This window comes from Taudactylus pleione, unplaced genomic scaffold, assembly GCF_031769625.1.
Source record: "Taudactylus pleione unplaced genomic scaffold, aTauple2 ptg000025l, whole genome shotgun sequence".
Lineage (NCBI taxonomy): Eukaryota > Metazoa > Chordata > Amphibia > Anura > Myobatrachidae > Taudactylus > Taudactylus pleione.
Genome location: NW_028284427.1, coordinates 8,887,382 through 8,909,287, shown reverse-complemented (window position 1 = coordinate 8,909,287; position 21,906 = coordinate 8,887,382).

Below are 21,906 nucleotides of genomic sequence, written 5' to 3'. Positions count from 1 at the left end.
GTTGCACTTAGCAACAAGTACCGGAAGTAGTATGGTGGTTACATCACTGATACAATGTCGCGACATTGTATCATTGATGTAACCACAAGATTAACCTCAATTAATCTTGCGGCTACGATGTAGTGGTTCCCACCATAGACTTCAATGGGGATTTCTCACCATAGAAGTCTATGGGACACACAGGCTGGCCGCATTCAGCTAATCAGGGAGCTGCTCCGATGGAGAATTTAGCTCTAGTGAAGTCACAGAGCAGAGATAGAGTGACTGGGTAACAATGGGAATACACGTTTATTTCGTATTATTATTAAAAATCGGGTACTTATTCTGATTAGAAAAAGCTGATCAATGGCATAAGTCAAGTTTTATGCCCAGATGCCTTGTTATTTATATTATTTCTTGTTATATATATTAAAACACTTGAAGTACGGTACACAGTAAAGTATATGTTGCAGGCTTATTCTGGTTAGACTTCTTTGTTATTGGTTCTGTAACCAATTATTTGGAAACCCCCCTTTCGAAATCCTGCGTTTGCCACTGAGACTACCTATTACATTTGGCCCTATATGTCGTATCAACAGAGGAAACAACTTTTAAGGGAAGTCATTGTCATTTGTATTCAATTTTTGCATATTGCAACAAATTTGTGACGATTTAGAACTAGCGCCCAATGTTTGGTCATTTTTTCATATACATTGTATCTTGGGTTATAGGGTGTATAACCAGACCAGACTAATGCATCTTTCTAATTCTATGCACCCCAGTTAATTGTACTCACTCAAATACAGGCTGTAAATAGGTCCCGGCAGCTGCCAGATATACACTGAGGGCAGGGTATACAGAGCCGTAACTACGGCCCGCGCCGCCTGGTGCAGGTTACACACACAGAGCATTACAACAATGCCCGGAGCATCCTGAGGGCAATGTGCATGTCTGAAGCATCTTATGGTCACTCCAGATGGCACTGCTGCATAGATTCTGGCTGCAGGGTGCCATTCCAGGCACCCTGCTAGCCAGTTACAGGAGCTGTGGGTGAGCGGCGTTGCCACCCACAGACTACTATGCTCTGTGCGGCCGCACCACTCACAAACCCCTAGGTATGGCCCTAAGGGTATACATGGTCTCATTTCCCTGGGCTGCCTCTAGTAGGGCTGGGCAAGGAAGAGGAGTAAAGGTTGCTGTATGTTTGCACAGCAGCTGCTCCATCTACCTTTCAGTGCGATACTGTCCTCTCTGCAGCTGCCGGGCTGCCGCTAGCTGGGCGGGGGGAGGGAGAGAGGAGGGCGAGGAGGGTGAGGAGGGCAGCACCATCAGCATGCTGCTAGTTTGTATTTGCCAGACGGCTGCTCTATCCTCTCTGCAGCCACCAGGTGTGGGTGCCGCTGGACTGCCCGATCACTGCTGCAGCCCCTTTGAGCTGATACTGCTATTAACAATAGTTTTTTGTCAGAATATGGGTTAGATTAGTGGAAAGAGTGGAGAAGTGAGCAAATGGAGAAGTTGCACATAGCAACCAATCAGCTTTGAGATAGCATTTATCAAGTGCAGTCTATAAAATGCTAGGTAGAAGCTTCCCACTTATTTATATTTAGTTCGGCTGCTACTGTGAGTGCTGAGAGAAATCTGGGTGAAGTCTGTGCCATCATCTTGGTCCTCTGCATTGCATTGTATTATAAACAAAATATAAAATGACACTTTACAAATGGATTTCCACAGTAGGATTACATGTGTGAATCACTTAAGAATTCTATAGTACTTTATTTCTCTCTGAACCCAGCAATTCTTCTAGGAGGAATGTATAAGAATTATAATCAACACCACATTTTGGATTCTCATTACTGACATCATATAAGTGGTCCCTGATGGTTAGAGTGTCCAATGTACTGTCGGCATATGTGCCAGGTGAAATATTTATCATTCATTCCTGCGGTGAAGAACACATATTGAACCGATCTTGTGTTTTCTTGCAGTCATGGTCCATCTAACATTCACTGTTTGTCCATCTCCACAGGGATTAATGCTCTCTATTCTACTTGATCATTTTGCGGAATACAGTAAGTGGTTCAGGTATAATGAAAACGTATGTGTCTGAAATATTATATTTTTATAAAGCTGTCTTTTTTTACTTTATGTTCTATCTCTTCTCAAATGCTGCCTTAAACATTTGATATACAGTAGTTTGCAGTATAGTATCATACCAATAGTAGAGTATATGATGATATTCACTTATTAACAGATTTATATTATTTTATTATTCAGATTATTGAGCATTGTGGAGACGTACACAGAGTATTTAGGGTATATATTCATTAATATGTACCATCTAATCCCTGATACTTTGATATTGGACTCGCCGCAAGTTGTGAAATGCAGCTGCCCTGCGAGCCTTAACTCTGACAGTAGTGGCAACTAATTATTAGCAGCATGACTTTATGTTGGAGAGGAAAGTGCTCCTGCACTGTCTCCTTCTGTATAGTGGTGCAACTTCGGGATGAAATCACTACAGTGCTCGTGACCATGCAAGAACTCTGTTTGCGCCACTGTGTATACTGTAGTTCCGCAGTACTGCAGTGACTTTCAGTACTTAGCCCCTCTGCAGACACCTGCTGCTGTTACCTACCTCCATTACTGCTGTTAACCCTGTGCCTACTGCTATTAATGCTGCCACAGTGCCACCGCTGGTAACCCTGTGTACACAGCTGTTACCAAATAAACCCACCATCCTGGTTCAGGATATCTGCATGGACTAAGATCGATTTCACATTCTGCTGACACCCGCTGCTACAAAACAGGTTCTACCTATCAGTTATGCTGATAGGTTATGGGCCCAGTACCACAAGTGTGAAAAATATAGAAAAGTCCTTTATTTGGATCAAGACAGAAAATCCACAGTGCAGTTGTCAGCATGAGTTTAGAAAACTAAGAGGCCCAGAAAATTACACCATGTGCAAATTTGCTATGGAGATACAGCTAAAGTGAGAAAAGCTGTGGAAGATCACAAATGATTTAGGTGACAATCCAAATCCTGATGAAGCAGGCCTTGCTGTAGAACAGCATGTGTATTCCATAATTCACAGGAAAGTGTCAGTACATGACACTTGAATTGCCCTGCAGGCAGCGTATGAAGATAAAGGTCTGCTGAAAAGGGTAAACCTGAGGCTTACACTATACAGTACCAAACTGAGTGCATGCAGAGACATGAATGCATTTACAATATGTTGACCACATCTTAGCAATTGACATCTGTAGGAGTCCAGGTGAATGATTAAAAGTTTGCAATGGTGATGCTGCAAAGTCTGACTCCTGAATTTGATTTCTTAGTAGTGGCTTTGGAATCCCTTTTGGTTGAGACAAATGTTGAGAGTTCTGCTTTACTTACAAAGAACACTAAGTCCAAACAACCTAAGTACAAGTGTTTCATATGTCAAAAAATGGGACATAAAGCCTCTGAATGCAGACTGAGAGCCTGAAGTGGCATTCAAAAGAAGCATGAAAAAAAAAACGAGTCCGCTTTAAATGTCATAGACAGTCATAGGAGGTATTGCTGGGTCATGAACTTGGAAGCCACAAGACATTTTAGCTGCAATCAAGAATGGTTAACATAATTGAGTATGTGTGACCCTATATCAGTCAGAGGAATTGGAGACAAAGGGGGTGATTCAGACACAGACGCTAAGCTGTGCTCTCTCGCAGCCAAAAGGGGCAGGGTATGCAAATTCCAGGATCGCACTGTCTGGTGAAAGGACGCCCTCTATTTCTTAGAGAGTGATGGCAGAGTGAACGCAGGCCAGTATAAAGATGCCCACTTTTCTTTCTTAACACACATCATCTTCAGAAAGTGAATGAATAATCAGAACCATCGAGAGCCATCGGAGCTGCACGCAGCGCTTGAGGTCGACCCTACCCCACCGCAAGTACTGCGATCACTGCAGGCTGCAATACAACCAAGTAACGAGTACAATGACGCTTCCATGCTAATTATGCACACCCATAAAACGCCGTTTTGACGCCCAGACACACCTGCGTTTGCAGCACTACTCCCCCATTCACAATCACCTTCCCCTGTTACCACCCACAAACGGCATTATCTGTCACACAAGTAGCATCCAGTCTGTGTACTACGAGCGCACAATTCCCGAGTGCAGTGAGTGTCTCGTGCATGCGCATAGTGACGCATACGCAGACGGGTGACTATCGGCCATAGCGTGCATTTGCGGCTTAGCGTCCAGGTCTGAATCCGGCCCAAAGTCCTTACAGCCTAGAAAGTTGGAACAATCACAGTATGCCTAAGAATTAAAGGTGAGACCATTCTCATAGACATCCAGGATGTGTTATTTGTACCAGATTTGGAGATCAATTTTATTGCCATAAGCATCCTAGAAGACAAAGTATTCAAGGTCAAGTTTGCAGAGGGCAAGTGTGTTGTGGAGAATAAAACAGGGACTGTAATAGAAACATCAACATGGTGCCAGCAACTATACATCCTAGACACGGAAGAGTGTTATGCGATGGCAGCCTCTGATTTGAGCCAGTCTATGGAGCTGTGACCTAGGCAACTATTCCACCTGGGGTATAATACTGTCCAAAAACTCCTTGATGGGATGGTAACAGTGATAGTCATGAACAATTCAGAAGGACCAACATGTGAGAGCTGTTAGGCACAGTTAGCATTGGTGCATACAGATATGTGTGGTCTGATGGAGGTAGAATCAATAAGTGGATACCACTATGTACTGATATTCAAAAGATGACTTCTGAGAATAACACATGTTTATTTCATTAAAGTGAAGTAATAAAACAAAATTGCAAATTACAAGTTTGGTAGAGACTCAAATGGGTCAGAAACTGAAGATTTGGAAATCTGATAATGGCAGGGAATATGAGAACAAAAGTTATGATGTCTTCTTGAAGAAATCTGGCATACACACTAGAAAAAAATAGTGTCAGGGAGTGGGCCAACTGCACAATTGTGGAGAGTGTTCGGACTATGCTGAATGACGCAGGCCTAGAAAAAAGTTTTTGGGCAGCAGTATCTACTGCAGTATATCTGAAAAATTGTGTGCCCACAGTAGCTGTGAAAGGCAAAATACTGCTATAGAATGGAGGAAAGCCAGACATCAATCATCTCCAGGTCTTTGGGTGCTGAACATATGCACCCATCCCTAAGGAGAAGAGGTGTAAACTGGACCCAATTCAGCATGCTAAAATGCTTCCAAGAAAATAAAGTATAAGACTATGGGACATTACAAACAAAAAGCTTATAAAATGCATGGTGTTCTGTGAAACAGCGCCACCTAATGTGAACCTTGAATGAGAACCACAGCAAGTTTACTATGTTGGATATGTCGTAGAGAAAAAAAAATTGGATTTCCCACACAAAAATCAACCACTTAATTGCTTGTTACTGGTAATAAGGGTATTTAATTTCTATTCATATACCTTTTGGTTATTGCCCAATCCTACTTGAATCCTGTCTAAATAGATAGGATTGCTACTGATGATCCTGAAATACTGTAAGATCCTAAAAAGTACAGTACAAAGAAAGAAGAAAGGATTCCTTACACAGTGCACATGCCCTTATTTTTAAACATAGAGTAATAATATTTCTTCAGGTATTTTTAGAAAATAAATAAAAATACTTTACATAAAGAAATAATATTACTATATGTTTAAAAATAAGGGCATGTACACTGAGGAACCTTTTCTTATTTCTTTGTACTTTTTATGTTGGATATGCTGACAGTTTTAAGACTGAGTTAGAGATTACCAATGAGGCTATCCAAACACAGAGCAGGAGTGCTGTGAATAGCAATAAAGGAATAAAAACCCTATGAGATATTATGTGGAGTTTGCAAATGTCACTTCCTGTGAACTGAAAAATATCCAATAGGTAAAGTCATGCAATGATTGGGAGGAATGGATACCAGCAATAGATAAAGAGCTGGCATCATTGGATAATGACACATGGACTGTTGTTAACAGGCAGAGCCACTGCAAGACAGTCAGGAACAAGTGGGTCTTTTGTAAAAGCTAAATACAGAAAGAACTATTGCCCGTTATAAAGCCCACCTTGTCGCTAAAGGTTATACACAAAAATTCAGGATTGACTTCCCATCTGTTTCAGGGTACAGTACATTACTGTAAATTTAGTCTTTGCCATATCTGCCGTGCATAATTTACTGCTATACCTGTTAGACTTTGACTCAGCTTCTTAATGGATAACTAGTTGAGGAAATTTATATAGAACCTCCTGAGCATTATAATGAGGACATATTCAAAGAAAGAAAAGTCTGTCTGTTAAAAATCAGTCTGTTGAGGATCATTTATGGCCTAAAACAGAGTGGTCATTGTTGAAACATTAAGCTACCTGCTGTACTTTTAGAGATGTACTTTATGCATTCAGAGACTGATCACTTTCTATACCACAAGACAATAGAGCAAAAATTGTACATTATTATCATGTACATGGATGATCTGTTGCTAGCAGGTCAGGAGACACACACAGCCAGTGTCAGGCATCTAAACAAAAACTCAAGTTAAAGACCTATGGCCTCCATACCACCTGAAGCCTGAGTGCAGGAACTGTCATAACCAATCAGTATTGAGATAATACTTACCAAGTATGCAATGATAGATACAAATCCAGTCAATACTCCCATTGATAAAAAACATAAAAATAACAAAGCCATGTCACCAACAAGCAAGGCAGAAATAGAGGAAATAAAAAAGCTCTGTTGGGAGTTTAATGTATGCCAGCATTGGGGTCTCATCCAGACATCACACATGCTGTGAGCCAGGTGAGCCAATTTGCAGTTTACCCTGGGTAACTGTCACAAGCCACCGCACTGCGAATGCTGTGCGAGGCAAATGCTGGGCAAGTATTCACTGAATCTCCACCTACCTCCTGTCCATTATTCTGAGGATCATTCTGGATTGGCTCCTACATCTATATTCTACTGGTGCTGACACAGCTCCGATGCCTCTTCATATTCTACAGCCTACTGGCCACAGCTAGCCAAGTCATACCAGCCCTCAAGGCTGCTGCATAGCCCAAAGGCTGCTTCATAATCTACGGCCTTTAGGCCCACCTAGCCAAGTTTCTACCAGCTCTCAAAGCTGTTGCACAGCCGCATCCATCCAAGAATTCCAGGCCTAAAGGCTGTTGCAGGACCATACTCAAAAGAGTCATGCACGTGCTCTAACATTATCACCAGCCACACACATATTTTCTTTGAGTATAGTTGATCCCCTATTTTGGTCAAAATCCTGCTCAAATTTTAGCTGCGCAGATACAGATTCTTACGCATAAAGTTCAAGAACTTTCTCTCTGGATTGAAGAAACCGGAGGTGCCTCAGCTCCCACTGTTGTTGAACCGAAGCTAAATGTACCTGATCATTTCTCAGGTAACCGTAAGGATTTTTTAATTTTTAAAGAGAGCTTCAAGCTCTACTTCAGGCTCTGACCTAGGTCCTCGTTTTCTGAAGCCCAACAAGTAGGGATAATTATCTCTTTGTTACAGGGTGACACGCAAACATGGGCCTTTGGTCTTCCCTCAACTAGCCCTGCACTACTGACGGTCGAAGCATTCTTTGCTGCATTGGGTGTCCTCTAAGATGACCTGGATAAAGTGGCAATGGCAGAGGCTAGCCTCAGGTCTCTTAAACAGGAAAACAGAGCCGCTGAGGACTACTGTACAGAGTTCTGGAGATGGGCAGTCGATTCTGGCTAGAATGACCCAGCCTTGCAAAGCCAGTTTCATTGCAGACTTCCTGAGGAGATAAAGGATATCTTAGTCAAGTATCCTGTGCCTAGTACTCTGGTTGACCTCATGAACCTGGTTATTCGCGTTGACCGGCAGGTCAATGAAAGCTGAGTGGAGAAAAAATTGCCTTCTCTGCCTCCACAAACTCCATTATGGTTAGCTCCGTCCGAGACTGAGGAACCAATGCAACTGGGAGCAATTCATCTTCCGGCCAAAGAGATACTGAGGAGATGTTCATTGGGTCTGTGGGTCTCATTCAGACCCGCTCGCAAGTGCAGGACACTCGCAAGCGGGTCGATGGTACCCAAATGCACATGCGCACGACGGAGGGAGCTCCGTCGTGCACATGCGCGAGACCCAAATAACGACGGCCAAGCCGTCGTTATGGGTCTCGCACCAAAGGGGGCGTGCTGTCGATGGTGACTGACAGCACGTCCCCTTTGGTGGGTGTGCCGGGGGCGTGGCTGCCAGACGGAGGCGTTCCCATGGGAACGCCTACCGTCTGGGTCCGGCCCCACTGACATAACTGGTGATGTCAGTGGGAGTGATTTTGGCTCTGATAGAGCCAAAATCACTCCAGGGCTTCCGGCAGCGAGACCCTACCGCAGGGTCTCGTCGCAAGCCCGATGGCCGCGATGGTCTTGACCATCGCGACCATCATCATGGATGCTCGCATAAGCTGTGGGTGGTCACCCACAGCTATGCGAGCGTCCAAGAGGCCGCTCCATTTTCAGGTAGGAGGGTCCTGATTCAGAGCGAGCACTCTGGTCAGAGCGTCTGGCTCTGAATCAGGCCCTGTGTCTGTACTGCGGTGGTAGAGGACATATGGCTCAGCTTTGCCCACTGAAGTCGGTAAAAGGCAAGGTCTAGATGAGCTAGTGGAGGTACAGATGTGTCCTCATACACCTTTCCTTTTTTTCTTCATTTGGCACAAGATGCCTTCACGGCTAAGATGCACCATGACGAGTAGCAATTAGATAGAGACCAATTTTTTTTCTCTGCAAAAGTATTCGTATAAGGTATCAGATTAAAGTAGTAAATTTTAAGAAAAATCACAAGATTCAAAGGCATGGCAAATTTGGTGACACAGCTCAATTTTAAGAAAGGTCTATGTGGACATATCTCTACATCTAGTCCTTGCATCCATCTCCCCGGAAAATTCTGTCCTTTTTTCCGCAGTCATCTCTCTTTCTAACGATCAAGTCTCCATGCGTGCGTTCATTGACAGCGAAGCTGCAGAGAATTTCATGGATATAACCTTTTTCAAGACCTTGGGCCTGAAACCTGAGCCCTTATCCACACCTATGTCGGTTATTGGTCTGGATGGGTCAAATATCTGCAAGCTTCCAGTCGTCTGCCAGATCCCTTCATTACAATTTGCCATTTGAGCTTTGCATCAGGGGGAATTGTCACTCTTACTTCTTCAGTATCCATTGGCTCCAGTTGTCCTAGGGTTATCCTGGCTGAAGAAACACAACCCCGTAATTTAGTGGCAAACTGGTGAAATTCTTGAGTGGGGATCGACTTGCTTCTCCGGATGTTTATCTCATCCTGTTCATCTTACTGCCACTGTCTCAGCCAATTCCTCATTTATTCCTGCTCCTTACCACGATCTGGCTGAAGTTTTTTTCTAAAAGGAAGGCTGACATTCTGCCGCCTCACCATCCATTCGACTGCGCCATTGATTTATTACCTGGTGCAAGCTTCCTAAGGGAAGATTATATGCATTATCTATTCCGGAAGATAAAGCCATGCAGGAATATATTCAAGTGGCTCTGGATAAGGAATTAATTTGTCCTCCTAGGGTTGTTCTTTGCCCAGAAGATGGATGGATCCCTCCGACCCTGCATTGACTTCCATGGACAAAATCACAGTCAAGTACGCCTATCCCTTGCCACTCATCTCCGTCCTCTTCTACCAACTGTGTGAGGCCTCCATCTTTTCTAAGATTGATCTTAGAGGTGCCTGTAACCTCATCCGCATCAGAGAAGGAGACGAGTGGAAGACGGCATTTAACACTCATCCGGGACACTTTGAATATCTTGTCATGCCGTTTGGCCTCTCCAATGCCCCAGCCATCTTTCAAGATTCATTAATGAGGTGTTAAGGAATTTCTCGGGAGTCTTTGCAGTGGTATATCTACAGTAGATGACATCCTCATCTATTCAAAGTCCATGGATGAACCTCGTAGACATTTGAGGCAGGTCTTACAAAGGCTACTGAAGAACAACTTGTATGCCAAATTAGAGAAATGTGAGTTTGATGTAAAGGAAGTATCATCACTGGGTTACATTATCTCCTTGCAAGGTTTCTCTATGGATCCCAGCAAGGTGAAGGCCATCCAGGATTGGGAAAAATCCATTATGCTGAAGGCCATCCAGTGGTTCCTGGGTTTTGCAAATTATTATCGCAGGTTTGTGAAGTCCTTCTCCTCTATAGTCTCGCCCATTGTTTATCTTACCAAGAAAGGAGCCAAGGTCACTCATTGGTCACCTGGGGCCATTCAAGCATTTAACACACTTAAGGTGGCTTTTGTGTCTGCTCCTGTCCTCCAGCATCCCAATCCAGAGTTTCCATTTATTGTTGAATTTGATGCATCTGAGATTGGAGCGGGTGCTATCCTTGCATAGAAGGATATTAGATATGGCAAGCTTCATCCATGTGCATTCTTTTTCAGAAAATTTGACTCAGCAGAGAGGAATTCGGTCATCAGCAACCGGGAACTTTTGTCCATTAAGTGGGCCTTTGAGGATTGGAGGCATTGGTTAGAGGGGACTAATCATGTAGTGACGGTGCTCACAGACCACAAGAATCTGGCCTACATTGAGATGGTGAAGAGGTTGAATGTGAGGCAGGATTGTTGGGCCCTATTCTTCACCCGGTTCAATTATGTCATCTCATTCCGACCAGGGTCTAAGAATATTATGGCGGATGCTATTTCCCAAAGTTTCCCCCAAGAGCCTTAGAGGAGACCATAATTCCAACCTCCAGGATCCATTTTGCCATTACCAGGACTCTGGCGGATTCTCTCAGGGCTTGTCAGACCAAAGCCCCTCTTGAAAAGCCCTGAGAGACTACTTCTAAGGTGGTGGGTCATCCAGGCATCACTAGAACTTTAGAACTTCTGTCTCATTCTGTCTGGTGGCAGTCCATGTCTCGAGACACTCATGAATTTGTCCTGGCATGCGATGTCTGTTCTAGAAATAAGATCCTCTGAACCACTCCTCAAGGTCTCCTGTGTCCTCTGCCTACACCCATTAAGCCATGGACCCATATCGCTATTGACTTTGTTGTAGATCTCCCAGTATCTTCCCATTGTTCTGTCATCTGGACCATTGTGGACCGGTTCTCAAAGATGGTACATTTTATTCCTCTTGCCAAATTACCATCTGCTAAGGAACTGTCAGTACTATTTCTGCAACATGTCTTCAGGCTTCATGGACTTCCCATGGAAATTGTCTCGATCGTGGAACACAATTTGTGGCCCGATTTTGGAGATGTTTCTGTGCTGAGCTAGGCATCAATGTGAGCATGTAGGCATCCTTGGGCTACCATCCACAGTCCAATGGTCAGACGGAGCGGGCCAATCAGTCCTTGGAACAATACCTCCATTGTTTCATTTCTAAGTGCCAGGACAATTGGGCTCCACTTCTGCCCTTTGCAAAATTCACATATAATAACTCTTGCCATTCTGCTTCCTCCAACTCTCCTTTTAATTGCAACTCTGGGATGCATCTTAGGAGTAATTCTTTTGACCCCCTACTACCAGTACCGCTTTTTCATCATCCATTTCTAGGCTACAGGCAGTCTTGAGGAAGGTGCATCATGCTCTCTGTCAAGCATGTGGGTGGTCCACGGTGTGGGCTGACAAGCACCGCAGGCCCTGTAATTTTAGAGTTGGAGACCTAGTATGGCCGTCGTCCAGAAATTTTAATCTGTGCCAGAGATCACAAAAGTTGGGGCCTAAATTCATCACCCCATTTCGCATCATTGCCCAGGTTAATCCCGTAGCCTTTCAGCTGAAGTTACCAAGGACTCTTAGGTTCAAAAGTACCTTTCATTGTTCCCCCCTGAAGCCGGTGTTCCTTTCTTCCAGGTTTACTCCTAGGTATTCAATCAGGCCTCCACCAGTACTCATCCAGAGGTGCCAGGAGTTTGTTGTGGAGAAAATCCTGGACTCCAGAATATCTCGTGGATGTCTTCAATTTCTTGTCCACTGGAAAGAGTATGGTCCAGAGGAGCATTCCTGGGTTCCAGAAAGATCTTTGCATGCTCCTATGTTGCAGAGAAGATTCTTTGAGAACTTTCTGGACAAGCCAGGGTCTAGGGGTTCCTTAACCCCTCATCAAGGGGGGGGGGTACTGTCACAAGCCACCGCACTGCGAATGCTGTGCAAGGCAAACACCAGGCAAATGTTTGCCAATTCTCCGCCTACCTCCTGTCCATCATTCTGTGGATCAGTCTGGATTGGCTCGTACATCTATATCCTGTTGGCGCTAACGCTGCTCCGATGCCGGTGATAGAGTTTTTGTGTTTCCAGTTCTGGCTTTGTCTCCTGTCTTCCAGTTGAGCTCCAGTTTTCCTGCCTCCTATATTGTTGTTCTGCCGTTTGTGTTATCTAGGTGGCACAGTTTTGCATATCATCTACCTGCTGTTTGACTCATCCAGGCAGCACGGTCCGAGTATTGGTCCCCTGCCATTTGTGTCATCCAGGCGGCACGGACTGTATCCTGTGTCCAGAGTATGCATTACAGCGTCAGCTGCTTGTGTCAACCCGGCAGCACAGGCCACACTACAGCATCAGCTGCTTGTGTAAACCCGGTGAAACAGGCTGCACTACTGTGTCAGCTGCTCATGTCAACCCGGTGGCATAGGCCACACTACAGCATCAGCTTCTTGTGTCAACCCGGCGACACAGGCCGCACAACAGCATCAGCTGCTTATGTCAACCTGGCGGCGCAGGCTGCAGTACAGCATCAGCTGCTTGTGTCAACTCGGTGGCACAGGCCGCACCCCAGTGACTTTACTGCACAGTCCTGTGCACCAAAACCAGTGACTTTGTTACAGATATACCTGGCTGATGCCGCATCTAGCCAAATTACATCAGCCCTTAAGGCTGCTACATGGCCCAGAGGCCGCTTCATATTCTATGGCCCACTGACCACAAGTAGCCAAGTCATACCAGCCCTCAAGGCTGCTACATGGTCCAGAGGCCGCTTCATATTCTATAGGCCCACTGGCAACAGCTAGCCAAGTCATACCAGCCCTCAAGGCTGCTGCATGGCCCAAAGGCCGCTTCATAGTCTATGGCCCACTAGCCACAGCTAGCCAAGTCATACCAGGCCTCAAGGCTGCTGCATGGCCCAAAGGCTGCTTCATAATCTACGCCCTTTAGGGCCACCTAACCAAGTTTCTACCTGCTCTCAAAGCTGTTGCACGGCCAAATCCAGCCAAGAATTCCAGTCCTCAAGGCTGTTGCAGGTCTATGCTCAAAAGAGTCACGCACGTGCCCTAACAGAAACAACACTGGACTGCAGTTAAAAGAATTCTAAGGTACTTAAAAGGTTCAAGTTCCTTAACATTACAGTTTTTAAAGTCTGGAAATTCTATATTGAAATCTTTCTGTGATGCTGACTGGGGATCAGATGAAGATGACTGTAATTCCAGCCATCAGCTGGCCAAGCAGAAAGCAACCCACTGTTGCCCTATCCACTACTGAGGCAGAGTACATGACACTTCCAGAAACTGCTAAGGAAGCCGTATTGTTAAAAGATACTTTGTGTGAGTTAAGTCTTCTTACCCAATATGAGTCGTCCATCAGCAATGAGCATGACAATAAGGATTCAATTGACCTGTCCTATAACACAAAGCACCATGGATGTCCAAGCACATTACTATTAGACATCACTTTATCTGCTAATTAGGTGAGAAAAGGTCTATCAGAATAACCTGTATAGTCAGCAAAGATAATGCCGCTGACATGCTAATGAAAGGAATGATGTCACAATTGCAAAATGTGTTCCTGAGAAAGTGTGGACTGGAATATATTTAAAATGTTGATAAGTTTCACTGTTTGTTGTTTATTGCATAACACCAAATGTCTATGGTTACAGGTGGACTTTGTTGACAAATGCTTAAGTAAAGTGTAATAGTTTTATGTGACTGGAGACAGTCCCAAGCAAGGGTTGGGGTGGGTGTGAAGAGGAGTGCGCTCCTGCAGTTGTGCACATCTCTTCTGTGAAAAAAAATAACAAAAAAGTCTTGAAAAAATCTCAGCATTCCATGGGATGAAACGCATTGACCCTTTCATTATACCCTTGATACTCTGCTTTGGAGATTGCTGGAGACTGCTAGGAAAAGCACTCGTGAGCAGCTGGATGTGAACAAGCAGCAGCCACACTGATTCAATTATTCAGTAGTCGGGACACACAGATGTGGCATCTGCACAGTGCCACTAGAATCTCCCTACCTCCAGCCATTGTCACCAGAAGGACATAGAGTGCCCAATCCTTGGAAGTTCAAAATGCGTGGCCACGTGGTGTAATGGACTAACAGTAATTTACTATCTATTGGCTGATATGAAAGTAGGGAAATCAACATATAGCAGAGATCGCTTGGATTACATATGGTAATACTGGGACACCAGTAGCTACCTAAACATTATATTTATAGCGGCCAGCTTGTTAGCAGTGTGCATGCTCACGTTATACTAGAACACTGGATTGTCATTTTGCTACATGGTTACTAAATTACAGGACTTGTAACAAATTGTGGACTTGTTTACAAATTACACAGTATCTTATTGAGGAAACTGTATTTTCAATCACTCACAATAGCAAAAGGGATTTAAAATTTGTGATTTTTTTATGTGAAGCGTTTTTGGAGTATGTATGTGTATGCCAACTTATACGTTTAAACACCAATGGTATATATGAGGATAGATAGATATCTGCTATATTGTGTAGTTGTTTTTGCTTTTTATATATGTTGATGCTTTGAATAAAACTATTATTTTTAAAATTGAAAAGCCTCCTGTACAGCAAACCTTAATTTATTACATATGAGTATGAATGAAAAAGGAATTTGAATCTTTGAAAATTGATCTACTACCACCCAGGTATTATTGTGTCCCTTAGAGGATGGTAACTCAGTAATAAAATCCATCAAAAGATGAGTCCAAGGAGTAAATTCTGGACATCTTCCTTCATAGTGGGCCACCAGTAAAAATTTAAACGTTTTGAGGATACCCGAGTGGCCAGCAAACAAGGAGACATGAGCCCAAGTTAATAAATTCTTACACAACTGAGGCGCCACAAAGATCTTGGCAGGAGGAGGAGTCAGCAACTGATACAAATTTAATAAAATACCACTTCCTTAGTGCACTTGGGAAAGAAGCCTAGGTTAAAACACAGGGGTTACCTTAAAACCCCAAAGAAATAATGGGATCCAAAAAGTCTGGTGTGTAAAACCTATGGCGCTAATCCATAAACTATAGTAATGTAAGAAGGCATAAATTAATAAATCAACAAGAGGGACAAGTAAAACTGATTACATTAATCTATTGAGTGTCAGTTGTCGTCATACTCCAAATACGTGAAATATAGAGAAGAGATACAGGAACATAGCGTAATCTTGCATATAAAAAGTGACAATTTATTCTGTCCACATTTGACCATACATAAACTTATATCAGAGGATAAAATTATAGAACATATAATTAGCATATACATGCATAAAATAAGGTAGCAAATAGAGGCCTATGAGCCTGCGTACCAGATGGTGGTAAAATTTCAGCATTGGGATGCACTGTAGACAATCCGGATTTTGTCCACAGTGGCTCAGACACGGTGTTGGCAGGAGGTGTAGGTTCCTTATTTGCAGCTACAGTCTGCAGTCCTTAATGCATTTCAATCATCTAGTGCTCTTCCACAGAAGGTTGAGTTTGAGCAAAAACAAGAGGATCTAGAATAGGATGAACTTGAGGTTGTTGTTCTTCTTCTTGTGAGGGCAGATAGGACCGGGAGAGTTCATCAGCCTTTTTATTTTTGTATGCCAGGACGAAATTGGACTTTAAAATCGAACCTGGAGAAAAAAAAGAGACCAGCGAGCTTGTCTGGCATTCAAACGATGAGCTGTCTTGAGATAAAGGAGATTCTTATGATTGGTGATGATTGTAATAGGGAAGTTAGTGCCTTCCAAAAGGTGTCTCCATTCCTCTAGTGCCAATTTCATAGCCAACAATTCTTGATCCCCTATGGCATAATTCTTCTCGGCCGGGGAAAATTTAAGAGAAAAGAAGCCACAAGGATGATTCTTCCCATCTTCAGCCACTTGAAAGAGTACAGCTCCAACTCCTACTGAAGAGGCATCGACTTCTAACTTTAAAGGTTTCTCAAGTTGTGGTTGACAAATAATTGGAGCTGTGGAAAAAGCTGTTTCAAGTGCTTGGAAGGCATCCACCGCTGATGGATTAGCACCCTTCTTAGTGAGAGCTGTGATGGGAGGGAATGATAATAGAAAAGTTTAAAATTAATCTCGTATAATAATTAGAGAAGCCAAGAAACCATTGGATGGCTTTCAAGGAGTTCGGTTGTGGCCAGTCTTGGGTGGCTCTTAGCTTGTCTGAATCTATTTGAAGGGAATTTCCTGATATGATGTGCCCCAAAAATGGTATGGAAGACTGTTCAAAAAGACATTTGGAAATGTTCCTGTAAAGATGATGACTTCAAAGATGGGACAAAACCTCTCTGACATGTAGACAATGGGATTGCAGGTTCTCTGACAAAATTAAAATGTCGTCCAGAAAGACTACAACAAATTTGTAAAGGAAATCTCGGAAGATTTCATTGACATAGCTCTGAAAGACTGCTGGCGCATTACACAAACCAAAAGGCATCACCAAGTACTCATAATGGCTGTCTCGCATATTAAAAGCGGATTTCCACTCATCACCTGCCTTAATATGGATTAAATTATAGGCTCCACAGAGATCCAATTTAGTGAAAAGAGACGCTCTAAGAACATTATCAAAAACCTCCGAGATGAGTGGCAAATGATATCTATTTTTTACGGTGGTTTGATTCAGCCAACGGTAGTCTATGTAGGGTCTGAGACCCCCATCATTCTTCTTTATAAAGAAGAATCCAGCCCCAACAGGAGAGGAAGATGGCCAGGTTTTCTTTTATGTAGTTGGACATAGCAGCTGTTTCCGGTACCAAAAGAATTTATATATGGCCACAAGGTGGCATCTTCTCATGTATTAGATCGATACCGCAGTCCCAAGGGTGATGGGGAGGCAATTTGTCCACAGCTTTTTCACAAAAAAAGTCAGAGAAATCTTGATATGGTTTTGGCAGACGAGAATCTGGTATAGAAGTCAATTGTTCAAACATAGGAAGCTTCGGGAAGATTCAGTAGAGGCTTTGATAGGTTCATACTGGAAGAAAATGAGGAAGACACTGGTGAAAACAATTGGATCCTGAAGCCAGTACATGCATGGTGGACCAGTTCAGTGTGGGGTTATGAGCCTTAGGCCATGGTAGACCTAGGACTAGAGAATAGAGAGTTTAGGTTGAACCAAGAATTCTAACTCCTCTTGATGTAGGCATCCTACTCGAAGTGAAATAGGTAGAGTCACTGAAGATATAACATCTCCTAGGATAACACTGCCATCTTCTACAGAAAGTGCCATCTTGCTTGGAAGAGAAAGAATCGGGATTCCTAGTTCATGTGTCAGAGATTCAGAAATAAAATTCCCGGCAGCTCCTGAGTCCACCAAGGCTTTAATATTTTTGATTCGAGTCTTGAAACAAATAGACACCGGTAAAATACTATCCTATGAATAGGAAGGCTTAGATAACACCCAAAACCGGATGCTCCCGAAACCACTTAGGGTCTCTCATTTCCTGAGAGGAGAGGACAAACTTTAAGAATATGAGCAGGGGCTGCACAGTAGAGGTAAAGCTTATTCTGGAATTGGTGGGTTCGCTCAGCTGTCAAACGAGACAGGTTGACCTGAATAGGTTCCTCTTTAGTTGGCGCAGGAGAGAAAGCATGTACAGTTGGCGAAAATTGAAATGATCTTCACACCCTTTACTAGCCTGCCATTCTCTGTGGCGCAAGTCAATTTTAATACATAATGATATTACATCAGATAAGGACTCAGGAAGATCTGGTGAAGTTAACTCATCCTTCATTATCTTGGACAATCAGTGAATAAATGCTGCCCTAAGCACCTCATCATTCCACTTTAACTTGGAAGTGATTGTCTGGAATTGAACTGCGGACTGGCTCACTGTACGTGTCCCTTGTTGAACTCGTAGGAGATCCGAGGAAGCCGAGGCAGTCTGATCAGCTCGCTCCCATAATTGGGAGATCCAAACCAAGGCAGTTCCAGTTAGTAAGGAGATGATGTATGCCACCTTTGACCTTGGAGTGGGGAAATTCTGGGTCAGGCACTCGAACTGTATCTTGCACTGATTGATGAAGCCCTGACAGCATCTGAGGTTTCCATCAAAATGCACAGGAGAGACCAACTGTAGACGAGACTTTTGAGTTATTGCTACTAGAGGAGAACTGGAGCAGATCCAGAGGGAACAGGAAGTATAGTGGCCAGAGTCGACTGAAAGTAGAGTAATTGACTGGAGAGTTCCTGGAGATATTGAGCCACCTGATGTTGTGCTGCCTCCTGATTCTCGATGCAAGAGGCGAGATCTTGTAACGCCCCTGCACCCTGAGATCCTACGGCTTCCATTGGGCCTGAACAAACTGTCACATTTGGGCTATGTAGAGGGATTAGAAGATGTGGACCCAGGATGAGAAAGGAATCTGAAGCGAGTGACCTGGATATATGCCTTCCTCATCCACAAGTACTGGATGTTGGCTAGACCTGACCAAAGATGCGGGGTCTAATTTACTGGGAGGTGTTCACCAGTGACCCCTCCAATTGGGATTTGGGCTTAAGCTGCACCCAGCAAGCAGGTTGCGGCCCTTTGGTCAGGTATCCGGCACAAGTTGAAAATGGAATAACACTATTACAGGGAAAGCACAGGAGAATGATACTGGAAGAATTGCACTTGTATGATGTACTGGGTACACACCCTGTTGATCCAGATGCAGGGCTGACACAAGAGAATGGCACTAGGAGATTGTACTTGGATGATGTGTTAAATACACACACTGTGGCTTCAGATGCAGAACTGGCACAGGAGAATGGCACTAGGAGTTTGTACTTGGATGACGTACTAAGTGCACACACTGCGGTTCCAGACTCAGAACTGGCACAGGATGATGACACTTCGGAGATAGTACTCAGATTACATACTGTGTAAACACACACACCGTGGGTAACACTAGGAGAGTATCACTGGAAAAAAGGAGCTAGGGAACCTGGAACACTGCAACAGCAAATTTACTGTACACTGGAAGTATTGACATTGTACAGGCAACTTCCTGTTGTCTGGAGCCCGGCTAAATACCCTAAGGTAGCAGTCCATTGGAGGATAGTGTCAACTGACAGCAACCAATGCTACCATTGGGTAAAGGGTGATCAGGTGATGCAGACTGTCATGGCTGCGTCCAAATCACAGAGCGAGCACATGGATGTCCTAGCATCCCATCACTGTTTCTGAACGGGATGACGGCACACAGTGGCTACACACAGAGCAAGTTTAGATCCAGTCACGGGGACATGACTGTGTGACTCTTATCAAACCCAGCTCTATAGCTATGCAACTGGAGTTTGGCTATTTATGCCGGACTTATTGCCTTTATACCTATGCAGTTTACCTACACGCTTGTGGCTGATATAGATGCTCTAAGTGCATGCTTTCTCATTAAGCCTTGCTTCTACTAACATCTGCGGCCATTTTCATTCTATGCAAACCGATCTGCACTAACAAACTGACTATTTCTAAATCTTTGAAGTGCTCAATATCAAATTGAACTTTTCAACATGCACTTATTTGGTTGATCCTGGTTTTAATAATATTATTTCTTTATATTGTCTTTTACATTTTGTAAATCGTATTCTATGTATGTGTCTTAAGCGATATTAAATACAATATACCTTTGTCCAGTGCTCTCCCTTTATTTTTCTAATTCATGTCCTAGCAGAGCCCAGGTATAATTCTCAGCGTGTCACCCGACGCCACACCTGGCATCTGACCGCTCCAGAGGTCAGGGGAAGCCGGCGCTGAGGTAATGGCCACTTTTCGTGTTTTGGTTTTGGATCTGGATCTTTCTTCGTGTTTTGGATCTGGATTGGTTTTGCCAAAACCACCCTTCCGTGTTTTGGGTTCTGGGTTTTGTGTTTTGGATCTGTATTTTTTTTAAAAAAGCATAAAAACAGCTAAAATCACAGAATTTGTAGGTTTTTCTGCTCCTATGCTATTATTAACCTCAATAACCTTAATTTCCACTCATTTCCAGTCTATTCTGAACATCTCACACCTCACAATAGTGTTTTTATGTCCAAAAGGTTTCACCGAGGTAGCTGGATGACTATGCTAAGCGACACGAGTGGGCGGCACAAACACGTGACCCATCTAGGCGTGATACTGCAGTGGCAGACAGGATGGCAGTTTGAAAAACTAGGCCCCAAACTGTACATAATGCAAAGAAAAAAAAGAGGTGCAAGATGGAATTGTCCTTGGGCCCTCCCACCCACCCTTATGTTGTATAAACAGGACATGCACACTTTAACAAACCAATAATTTCAGCGCCAGGGTCTGCCACACAACTGTGGCTGAAATGATTGGTTCATTTGGGCCCCCTCAAAACAAGCTGGCAATTAATCTGTCCCTGCACAAACTGGCTCTACGGAGGCAAGATGTCATCCTCATCCTCCTCATCCACCGATTCCTCACCCTCTTCAGTGTGTACATCCTCATCCTCACAGAGTATTAACTCGTCCCCACTGGAATCCACCACCACAGGTCCCTCTGTACGTTCTGGAGGCTGGTCTCCCTGGAAGAGCTGATAATTCATTTTGATGAACATCATCTTCTCCACATTCTGTGGAAGCAACCTCCTACGCCTTTCGCTGACAAGGTTCCCGGCTGCACTAAACACTCTTTCGGAGTACACACTGGAGGGGGGCAACTCAGGTAAAATAGAGCCAGTTTGTACAGGGGCCTCCAAATTGCCTCTTTTTCCTGCCAGTACAGGTATGGACTGTCTGACATGCCTACTTGGATGCTGTCACCGATGTAATCCTCCACCATTCTGTCAATGGTGACGGTATCATATGCAGTGACAGTAGTCATGTCAGAAATTGTTGCCAGGTCCTTCAGTCCGGACCAGATGTCCAAACTTGGTCCTGCCTGCCCTGCATCACCGCCAGCGGGTTGCTTAGGATACCTAAGTTTTTTCCTGGCAGCCCCAGTTGCGGGAGAAAATGAAGAAGGAGCTGTTGACGTGTCACGTTCCGCTTCAGCTGACAGTGTGTTCACCAGCAGGTCTTTGCACCTCTGCAGGCTTGTGTCGGCCGGAAAGAGAGACACCACATAGGCTTTAAACCTAGGATCGAGCATGGTGGCCAAAATGTAGTGGTCTGATTTCAACAGATTGACCAGCCTGGAATCCTGGCAAAGCGAATGAAGGACTTCATCCACAAGTCCCACATGCCGAGCGGAATCGCTCCGTCTTAGCTCCTCCTTCACTTTTTCCAGCTGCTTCTGCAAAAGCCTGATGAGGGGAATGACCTGACTCAAGCTGGCAGTGTCTGAACTGACTTCACGTGTGGCAAGTTCGAAGGGCTGGAGAACCTTGCACAACACGGAAATCATTCTCCACTGCGCTTGAGTCAGGTGCATACCCCCTCCTTTGCCTATGTCATAGGTGGATGTATAGGCTTGTATGGCCTTTTGCTGCTCCTCCATCCTCTGAAGCATATAGAGGGTTGAGTTCCACCGCGTCACAACCTCTTGCTTCAGGAGATGGCGGGGCAGGTTCAAGAGTGTTTGCTGGCGCTCCAGTCTTCGGCACGCAGTCGCTGAATGGCGAAAGTGGCCAGAAATTTTTCAGGCCACCCAAAGCGTCTCCTGCACGCCCCTGTCACTTTTCAGAAAATTCTGCACCACCAAGTTTATTGTGTGAGCAACACATGGGACATGCTGGAATTTGTCCAGATGTAATCCCCGCACAA